The sequence below is a fragment of the Labrus bergylta genome, chromosome 8 (genome assembly GCF_963930695.1).
Source record: "Labrus bergylta chromosome 8, fLabBer1.1, whole genome shotgun sequence".
NCBI classification, from domain to species: domain Eukaryota; kingdom Metazoa; phylum Chordata; class Actinopteri; order Labriformes; family Labridae; genus Labrus; species Labrus bergylta.
In genome coordinates this window covers 30644675-30654060 of record NC_089202.1, presented here as the reverse complement: position 1 = coordinate 30654060, position 9386 = coordinate 30644675, and the positions used below count along the sequence as shown (strand labels likewise).

Genomic DNA, 9386 nt, shown 5'->3' with positions numbered 1-9386 from the left:
TCTTAAATATTGGGCTAATTTGAATTCCCTGTCCAGTAAACTATAGCATTCTAATCTATGTATTGTTTGGGTTTCTAATTTCCACTGATTCATATATTTCTGTTTACTATCTTCGTCTGTTTGTTGAATTTGTGTTCTCTCTCTCTCTGTGATTTCTGACTATCCACTGTCCTATCTCTACAATGAAGGCAAAATTAATCTAAAAAAAACAAAAAACAAGAACCAATGTTGTCAGTTACTTAGGGCTAGTACCCTTTCCATCTGGATCCCAGTATCTCCACCAGTCCGAGCTCCAGTTCCAGTAAGACACTTTGATTGAAATCCTAACCGGAGCAGACAAAAAGAGTCAGAGAGAGCTGCTCAGAGCGTCGGGGTGTAAACGATGTTTGACAGAATGATTGATGGTGCAAAGAAGCTGCAGAGTTTCAGCAACAAAAAGGGTCTCAGCCATTACAGATTAAACACTCTGAGAGTTTAATTGTCACATCATCTTTAAAGATTATTGCTCTTCCCTCGCTCCGTCACTCTGCTGTCACTCTGCGCTCCGACTCTCCTGGAGGAGACGTCACATCAAGGCCTCCTGTTTTTTCATTTGCAACATATTTGAACACTGCTCAGAAGAATTACACCGGCTTTTCTACTTCACTTTGCACCCCGTATTTCAACAGATTTCAACACTCTTAAGCTTCACGGCAGCTTTGCGGCGCTACAATTAGGTTAGCAGTGAACCCGGGCGTCGCCTACGATGGATTTATAACGATGTGAGGCTGCAGAGGACACTGGACGAGAGCCTCCTCTGTGCACATTTAACAAAGTGTCAGCTTTGGAAGATTGGACCAAATTGGCCGTGTGTGTGTGTGTGTGTGTGTGTGTGTGTGTGTGTGTGTGTGTGTGTGTGTGTGTGTGTGTGTGTGTGTGTGTGTGTGTGTGTGTGTGTGTGTGTGTGTGTGTGTGTGTGTGTGTGTGTGTGTGTGTGTGTGTGTGTGTGTGTGTGTGTGTGTGTGTTATTGTCTGGATTGTGTGCTGCTGTGTTGGATGAGTGTCTCTGAAAAGCTGGGTGTTTATCCTCACAATGGAGCAAATCTCTGCCTTTGATCAGCCGACCGAGTCGCCAGATCTGCAGGGTTGTGTGTGTGTGTGTGTGTGCAGAGTGTGTGTGTGTGTGAACAGATAATCACCAGTGCATTAAAGTTTATCAAAGAAAGAAAGTGGTTTCATTCAATTCAGTTGAAAATGCGCGTATTATTGACTGTGTGTGTGTGTGTGTGTGTGTGTGTGTGTGTGTGTGTGTGTGTGTGTGTGTGTGTGTGTGTGTGTGTGTGTGTGTGTGTGTGTCTGTGTGTCTGTGTGTGTCTGTGTGTGTGTGTGTACTGTTTCTTTATCATGCACACATGCACTCACTGTGTGTGTTCGCGCACACACCAAATCTGTGTGTGTCGGTGTGAACCATACATTCTCTGAATCTAAAAGTCTGAATCAATGAAGAGCATTAATTTGACAACATCTGGTGTTGTTGTGTAAACCAGCAAAAAATGGAAATTATTCAAATGTGAAGAAATCAATAAAATAGAAAACACTCCGTTTGTATTCACAGTCACATTTCAGCCGCATGATGCAATCACAAGCTAGTCTCTCTCCACTCAGTAAAAGATGTTTATTAGAGACAGAAACACATCAAAATGTGCAAAATCTGTCGTACAAGAATTACACTACAGGGACAAAAACATGTAGACGTCCCAAAAACAAAAACATGGACATCAGTGTTCTGCTCACTTTTTAGTTTGGGGCGCTGGAGTCCCATCGATGGCGGTCTCCATGCTGGAAATGCTGTCTCAGTCTAACTTTGAGTCAACCTAACGACAGGCTGAGAGCTGGAGCTGAGGCGGGTTTTAAACCTCCTGACAAACCGTTACACCGCGCCCACCTGTCAATCAGGTCAGCTACACGCCTTATTGTGAATAACTCTTATCCTTCATCAAATCAAAACTGATGAGTCATCAAAACATTCACCCCCCCGTACAGTGTGTGTCCATCCAGACATGAGCTAATCACACCTATTTGGTTTTTTGAACCAGGCTGTAAACATGTTCATCTCTGCTGTAAAAACAGGCTTTTTAGAATGGGTGTGTATGTGACTTCCTGTGCTTCTGCAGCCAGACTCTAGTGGACACTCCAGGAACTGCAGGATTTTACACTTCAGCATCGTCTTCATTTTTCAACACTGGAGGTTGGTTTTTTTTCTTCCATGTCAAACTAGACAAACATTTTGTTTTTAGCACTAACTGTTGCCCATTTCTAGTTTTTGGTCAGTATCAACATTTTTATGTAGCCGCGCTCTGTTAGAGTTTTCAGTTAGAATGAAACTTTTAAAAACGTGAAATCCATTTGTGCAGCTTATTAAATGAACAGGTCTGAGTCTGTTCCAGGTTTGGGTTTGACTTTGAGACTCTTCAGTACTCTAGAAACATCAGAGGGGTCTGACGATCTGTAAAAAGCTTTAATCTCAACACGACTGCCAATTTGAGAAAGATGTTTTTTAAAAGAAGAGATAAACAGGAAGCCTCTGGTGACGTTCTAAAAGGAAAAATAAGGATGATTTGTCAGAGATGCTGCTGCAATCGCACATCAGAAAAATCAAAGCGATGACGCCCGCTGTGATCAAAATCTGACCAGTTCACACAAACACAATCTGCAGATTAAACACAGACACACTCACACTCATATTAAACCCCGGCACAGCGCAGCTTACTGCCTTTGTTGATTATTCTCACTCCAAATGATGCTGAGAGATAACAGATTTACACACACACACACACACACACACACACACACACACACTCACACACAGAGGCACGCATCGAGTCACAGAGAGGAAATCCCATCTCGAGTTGAAAGCTCAGACATCAGACACACACAGTCACACTCCGTCAGAACGAGTGAGGGTTTCACACAGCGAGAGCCGGCATGACATACACACACACACACACACACACCACACACACACACACACACACACACACACACACACACACACACACACACACACAGGAAACACATGAAACACACATGAAAAGACAAACACTAAAATACACACTGTTACCCAGATGAGCAGCCCGTGGCTCTGCAGCTGAACTCCCTCCCTGTCCCCGGAGGTGACAGGATGAGAGCCCTGTCAATCACTTCTCTGGAGCTATTTTCAGGCCCCGCCCACCTGGTGATGCTCTACACCAGCTGAGGACATATTTCTTTTCAAAAACAAGAAAATTGTGTTTTAAACTTGAATTAAAAAAACAAAAAACAAAGGAATGATTAGCTGTGACACACACACACACACACACACACACACACACACACACACACACACACACACACACACACACACACACCTCACACTCCCACAGTTGTCAGTGTTGGAGTTCCTCCATCAATAATCAACGAAGCGCCGCATTAAACTTTCACGGCTTTTATTTTTTAATGGCTGACAAAAGTCCTCAGATATTCATAATTCAGACGACAGCCGCTGTTTCTCACATCACGCTGGATTCCTCTCCTTCAGCTGGCGTGACGACACTCAGAGCGAACAGCTCGACGCTCCCGAAGCGAAGTCTTCCAGAGACACGTTCCAGGTCTCTGAAGCTGCTAACAAGAACCCCCCCCAGAGTCCCTCGATCCTACTCCTCCAAAAATCTATCAAAACTTCCCCCAAGACCTCCAGAGAACCTCAGACTGATAAAAAAAAAAAAAAGACTGACTCATCATAAATCCAACACCATCTCCAAAAACTACCCAGACATCCCCGGAAACCTCAAAGTTGCTCTTAATCAAAAACCACCTTTTCAAATGTACCAGACTGCAAACCTGAAAACCTGCAGAAAACATCTTCCAAAACCTTCTTGTCAACTTTAAGAAAATCAAATCCGGGGCGCTGGTGGCTCAGTGGTTACTGCGGGCGTCCCATGTATGGAGGCTGTAGTCTCAAGCGGGCGGCCCGGGTTCACATCCCACCTGTGGCTCCTTTCCCGCATGTCATTCCCCACTCTCTCTCTCTCTCTCTCTCTCTCTCTCTCTCTCCCTGATTTCAGACTCTATCCACTGTCCTATCTCTACATTAAAGACCCCAAAATCCCAAAATTAAATCTTTAAAAAGAAATCAAATCAAACTGTCTGACATATTTCAACAACTTAACACCCCCAGCCCCATTTCAGACTCATCTTCAGTCTCCTCTGAGGACTCTGAAGGTGTCCACAAGCTTTTGTTCCTGTCCAAAGACCTTTGAAATCTTCCCCCCCCCCGGCCTTCTACAAAACTGAAGACTGACCAGCATCATAAAGTCATCATGCATCCTCCTTTCAAAAACATCTCAACACCTCACCATTGGTAATGGTAAATGGACTTGAGTTTATAAAGCGCTTTTATATTCTTCCGACTACTCAAAGTGCTTTTACACCACAGGTCACACCTACACATTCACACACTGATGGTCGTGATCTCTATGTAGTATCATCCATCAGAAGTAACTAACCCCATTCATACACCACCACCAAAGCAGTGGGAGCAATTCGGGGTTAAATGTCTTGTCCAAGGACACATCAGACATGTTGCCCAGCTGGGGATCAAACCCCTCGACCTTCCGATTGAGAGGCGACGACTCTACCAACTGAGCCAGAGCCCGCTCCATTTGTCTTAATCCTTCTAATGTCAGCCCCAAACCTTTTAAAACACCAGGAATCCTTCTGCAAACCGCAAAATTTTAATTATCAACAGTTTTTAGAGGCAGAGAAAAACATTTTATAGTCTGAACAGGATGTGTCATGTGGGCAGACATGACCCGTAAAGTCCACCAGATGCGTGTCCGGTCCAGTTTTCATTTTAGTCTGTGCTCGGCTCCGCTGTGCTGAGTCCTCTACAGCAGATACCTTCCTCAAGAGCACCTCGGTCCTAAACTGAGACTTGAACCAGTGACCCTCTGGATCCCAACCCAAGTCCCCCCCCCCCCCCGTACTTTATCATCATTAACATAAGAGAGGTTCTTAGATGTGGAATCAGAACGTATCATAGTGCGGAGAGTTTTGACTCCAGCGTCATCAGATTCTGTCATGTTTGAACTGTTGTTTTATTTTCCCCTCTCTTCTTCCTCTCTCCCTCTAATCTTTTTGTCTTCTCTTCCCTGCACCTCGTCCTCCTTCCTCGACTTTGTCACGTGATTTTTGGCAGATTTACTTAAAAAAAAGCTGATTTATTTCTCTTCTGGGTTCTTCTCTTTCATCGCTTTTTAGGCGTCCTTTCATGTTTCCTCCCTCTCTTGTCGTCTTTTCATCTTCTGGTGTAACTCTTGCAGAACCAATCTGACCGTCACACACACGCGCGCACACACACACACACACACACACACACACACACACACACACACACACACACACACACAGCTCAAACATGAAATACATTCCTCTGATTTCTGAAACCCCTCTTCTCTTCTTGTTATTTTCTCGAGCTCCACCCGTCTGCTCCTCCAAGCAGATTAAAAATAACGCCCCAAATTATCGGTGAATCCGCTTCGACCCGTCCGGTTTGCCCCACTTCCCATGATGCCTTTTTTCCATCCGGCCAATCAAGAGTGGGGCTCAGACTGAGAAAAACACTTGATTGACTTTTCTGTTATTCAGGGTTTGATTTTAGCCGCTGGTCATGTTTTTTCTTTCTCCTGCTTTGCGTCTTTCTTCTCTTTATTTTCAGTTTTTTTTTTCCTCATTTTCTTCCCCTGTTGTTCCCTCGATACAGTCCCCCCCCCCCCCCCCCCGACGTTTCTCCTCTCTTTACTCCCGTGTCATTGATCCTCTATGCAGCCGTGTCAATAGAAATCAGCCTCGTGGATGTGCTGTTTGTCTGTATGGATTGAACTGGGGGGGGGGCTGCTGAACGCGGTGCCGGGGGGGCCTCGGGGGGGGGGGGGGCTTTGAATTCCCCTCCGTGGGAAAAGAGGGATCCTCGCCGCGGCGCTTAGTTTCAGCCTGAGTTTCGCTGGGAACCGAACAACGACGGCTGACGCAATGATGTCATAAGTTTGCTTTGTGGACACGGCGGCCATCTTTAATTTATGTCGCTCCAGAGTCTCATCTGATCCCTTTTGTTTGATCTCAGAAACCTCCAGTTTGTGTCACTGCAGCAGCCGGACTTCAGCTCTAACAAGCTATCAGAGTTTGACTCAGACGATGAAACATCCAGAGATTCTCATGGAAACATTTTGACATGTTAAAGGAGATCTTTTATCCTCACTCATCATTAATGATGTCACTCTGGGACGCAGATTGAGGAGCGTTGTGAGATGTGTCGCTCAAAAACCTCCTCGTGTCTCTGATACTGGCCTCAGTGAAATCCCTCATTTCAGCTTCTGACTGAAACGCTTCATTTAGGCTACCGTCTCTTTAAGAACACCCCTCCCCACATGCCCACTCTCTTGTGATTGGCCAGCTCTGTTTGCAGTCGCAGGAAAATTTGGAGTGAACTTGTAGGTGGGCGCGTCAGACGACTTTACTCCATGCTTTGCTCTCATACGTCAGGTTCTGTCCAAGTCTCACCAAGTTCTCGTAACGGTCTCGTTCAGAGCAGCAGGAAACCACGTCCGGGATAACGCCAGCAACTGTGCAATGTGTTCAAAAAAAAGTTCTGAGATTTAGTTTGGACATCCAACATCACATTATACGTCTGTATTTAAAGATGGATCAGAGGAATAGATCTCCTTTAACATAGACGCTGCATTAGCTTCATTAGACAGTTATGCTACATTAGCACGTAGCTCTTTTTTTGGTTACTTTATTCTAAACATCGGTCTCTTTCTTCAGCCCGTTTTATGTTGACTGTTCTGAAACGTTTTATCTCTTTACTTACAGGATAAAAAGTAATTTCCATATTTTATTTTTAATTTAATTTAATTTAATTTAATTTAGATATTTTCAGAACCAATATTTCAATATTTTGTAGTAGAGCGCCAGATAGCCTCGCTGTGATGCCCCCCCCCCCCTCGGTTCAGACCTGACCTCGGCCCTGTAACATTTATGTTTACTGCATGTGATGTTTGGTAGTGTTCTGTCCTGTCCACTAGGGGGCGCTCTTCATGGTTCATGGTTGGAATATGTGTTTGGAAAAAAAACGGGGAGAAAACTAAGAAGAAAAATGATGCTAGGAGAGCCGATAGAGCACCTTACAGAAATCTAACTAAAGAACGTAACTCTGCCGTGGTGAGAAACGTTACACTGGCAACGAGGATTAAAGTCTCCCCCCCCCCCCCCCCCCCCCCTCTCTCCTCCATGTCTGTTCCAATAAAAGCAAAAGGGCAAAAATATAACAAAAAAAAAAACAACAATAAAATATTTTTGTCCTGATGTGAGTTCCATCTGGTCTGAGTGATCCGGATCATTTGTGTCAGTGCAGCTCGATAAGAGTCGACTGTTTTATCTGTGTTCACATCGACACTTTATCTCCCCGACCCCGGATCACAACGACTTTATCTGCTTTTTCCATTTCCTCTGACATCCTCCCTCCACCCTCGCTCCGTCTCGTCCTCTCTGACCACAGAATCTAACACTAATTGAGTTTTCATGTTGCTGCTCGCTCCCCACACACTCCTGAGAGTCCTCGGATCCTCGTCCTCGTCTCCACCAGGACTTATAGATGATGTTAGTGGTCAGGAAGAGCGCGAGCGCACACACACACACACACACACACGACACACACACACACAACACACACACACACACACACACGTGTTGGTCAGAGGGTTTTTTACGACCGACAGTGATGAAGAAAACAACTTTGCCTGTCCCACTTGATATATCGACTTTTTTCTGCACCGTGATAATAAAAAAAGCTGCAGAAACAAGAGAAATAAAAGGTTTAAAACATCGTAACAGCACCAGAATCCAACATGTCAGCAAAACCATTCAGGACCAAACACTCAGTTCTGTCTTCATGTGAAGCAGTGAGCAGACTCTGCAAACCCTCACAGACTGAAATAAGAACTCGTCTGAATGTTGTCGTTTCCTCTCACTGCGGCTCACTTCTTCTTCTTCTTCTGGTTCACAGACGTTTCCTTTGGTCCAGATGTTCTGGTCCTGTCTCTGTTCTGGTCCTGTCTCTGTTCTGGTCCTGTCTCTGTTCTGGTCCTGTCTCTGTTCTGGTCCTGTCTCTGCCTCTGGTCTCGTCTCCTCTTCATCTGGTGTTGGTCTAAAGTGAAACTTTTTCACAGTAAATGTTGTTTGGGTGACGTTGAATCCTGAATCAGAAGTTAACCCAGAGAATATGTTCCCTCTCAGTATTCAGCTGCTGTTTACTCCTTCCATCGGTTCTGGGATCAAATCAGAGGATGGATCCACGTTTTAGTTTCACAGACAGTTTTTTTTTTGAGTCGTCTGATTTATCAGTAAAGAAAAAGTACTGCAGACGGTTTCAGAGGTGTCATTCAGACAACAAGGAGGCTCTTCCTGACCCCCTGACATCATCTATAAGTCCTGCTGGAGACGAAGACGACCTGTCCTAATCGTCCTAACATTAAAACTTTTGGCTCCTAAACAGAAGTTGATGCAAATGTAAGGCTTCAAAATGACTGTCCACAAACCTCTGTCAGTCTTCTGTCTGTATGTCCTTGTGTCTACGTCCATCTGTTATATACAGTTTATGGAAAAAGCCCTATTTTAAAGGTTAACTGTGTGATTACTCTTTACTGCTCATGAGGATATTGTCAGTTTTACAGAAACGTCACGAGAGTATTTCACACTCTGGTGTTTGTCGCTCCAAACCTTTATTGTCTTTTCTTTTCTTATTCTCATCTTATCGTCACTTAAGACACCCCCCCCCCCCCCCCCCCCCCCCCCCCCCCCCCCCCCCCCCCCCCCCCCCCCGTATCTGTCTTTCTCTCTTCACCCTCCATCTTTCTCGCCCCTCGCTCTCTCTTTCATCCCTCTCTCTCTTCATCAGCAGTGAAAAATGGGGCTTAATTAACTCTGTGCCTGCAGGACTTTGGCTTTCTGTACGAGTGTGTGTGTGTGTGTGTGTGTGTGTGTGTGTGTGTGTGTGTGTGTGTGTGTGTGTGTGTGTGTGTGTGTGTGTGTGTGTGTGTGTGTGTGTGTGTGTGTGTGTGTGTGTGTGTGTGTGTGTGTGTGTGTGCGTTGAGGTAAAGTAGGCCAGTCTATAAGGTGGTTAATTAGGATGCAGCAGGCCTCTGTCCGCTGGCTCCCAGGGACCAGATGGAGAGCCGGGTTCACAAACAGAGCAGGGTTTGTCCGACGATACTTTCACTTTCACCCTCGAGTCGACTGCAGAACCAAAACACAGACTGAAGGTTCGTCTGATCCGCTCGAAATCACTGCAGCAATCACGTTCTCTCCTTTAC

General features: G+C 45.2%; 1 protein-coding gene across 1 annotated transcript in view; it reads left to right on the top strand.

The window, feature by feature from the left end:
- The window catches only part of si:dkey-22o22.2 (neural-cadherin), a 188443-nt gene that overhangs the window by 77634 nt on the left and 101423 nt on the right, over positions 1-9386 (top strand).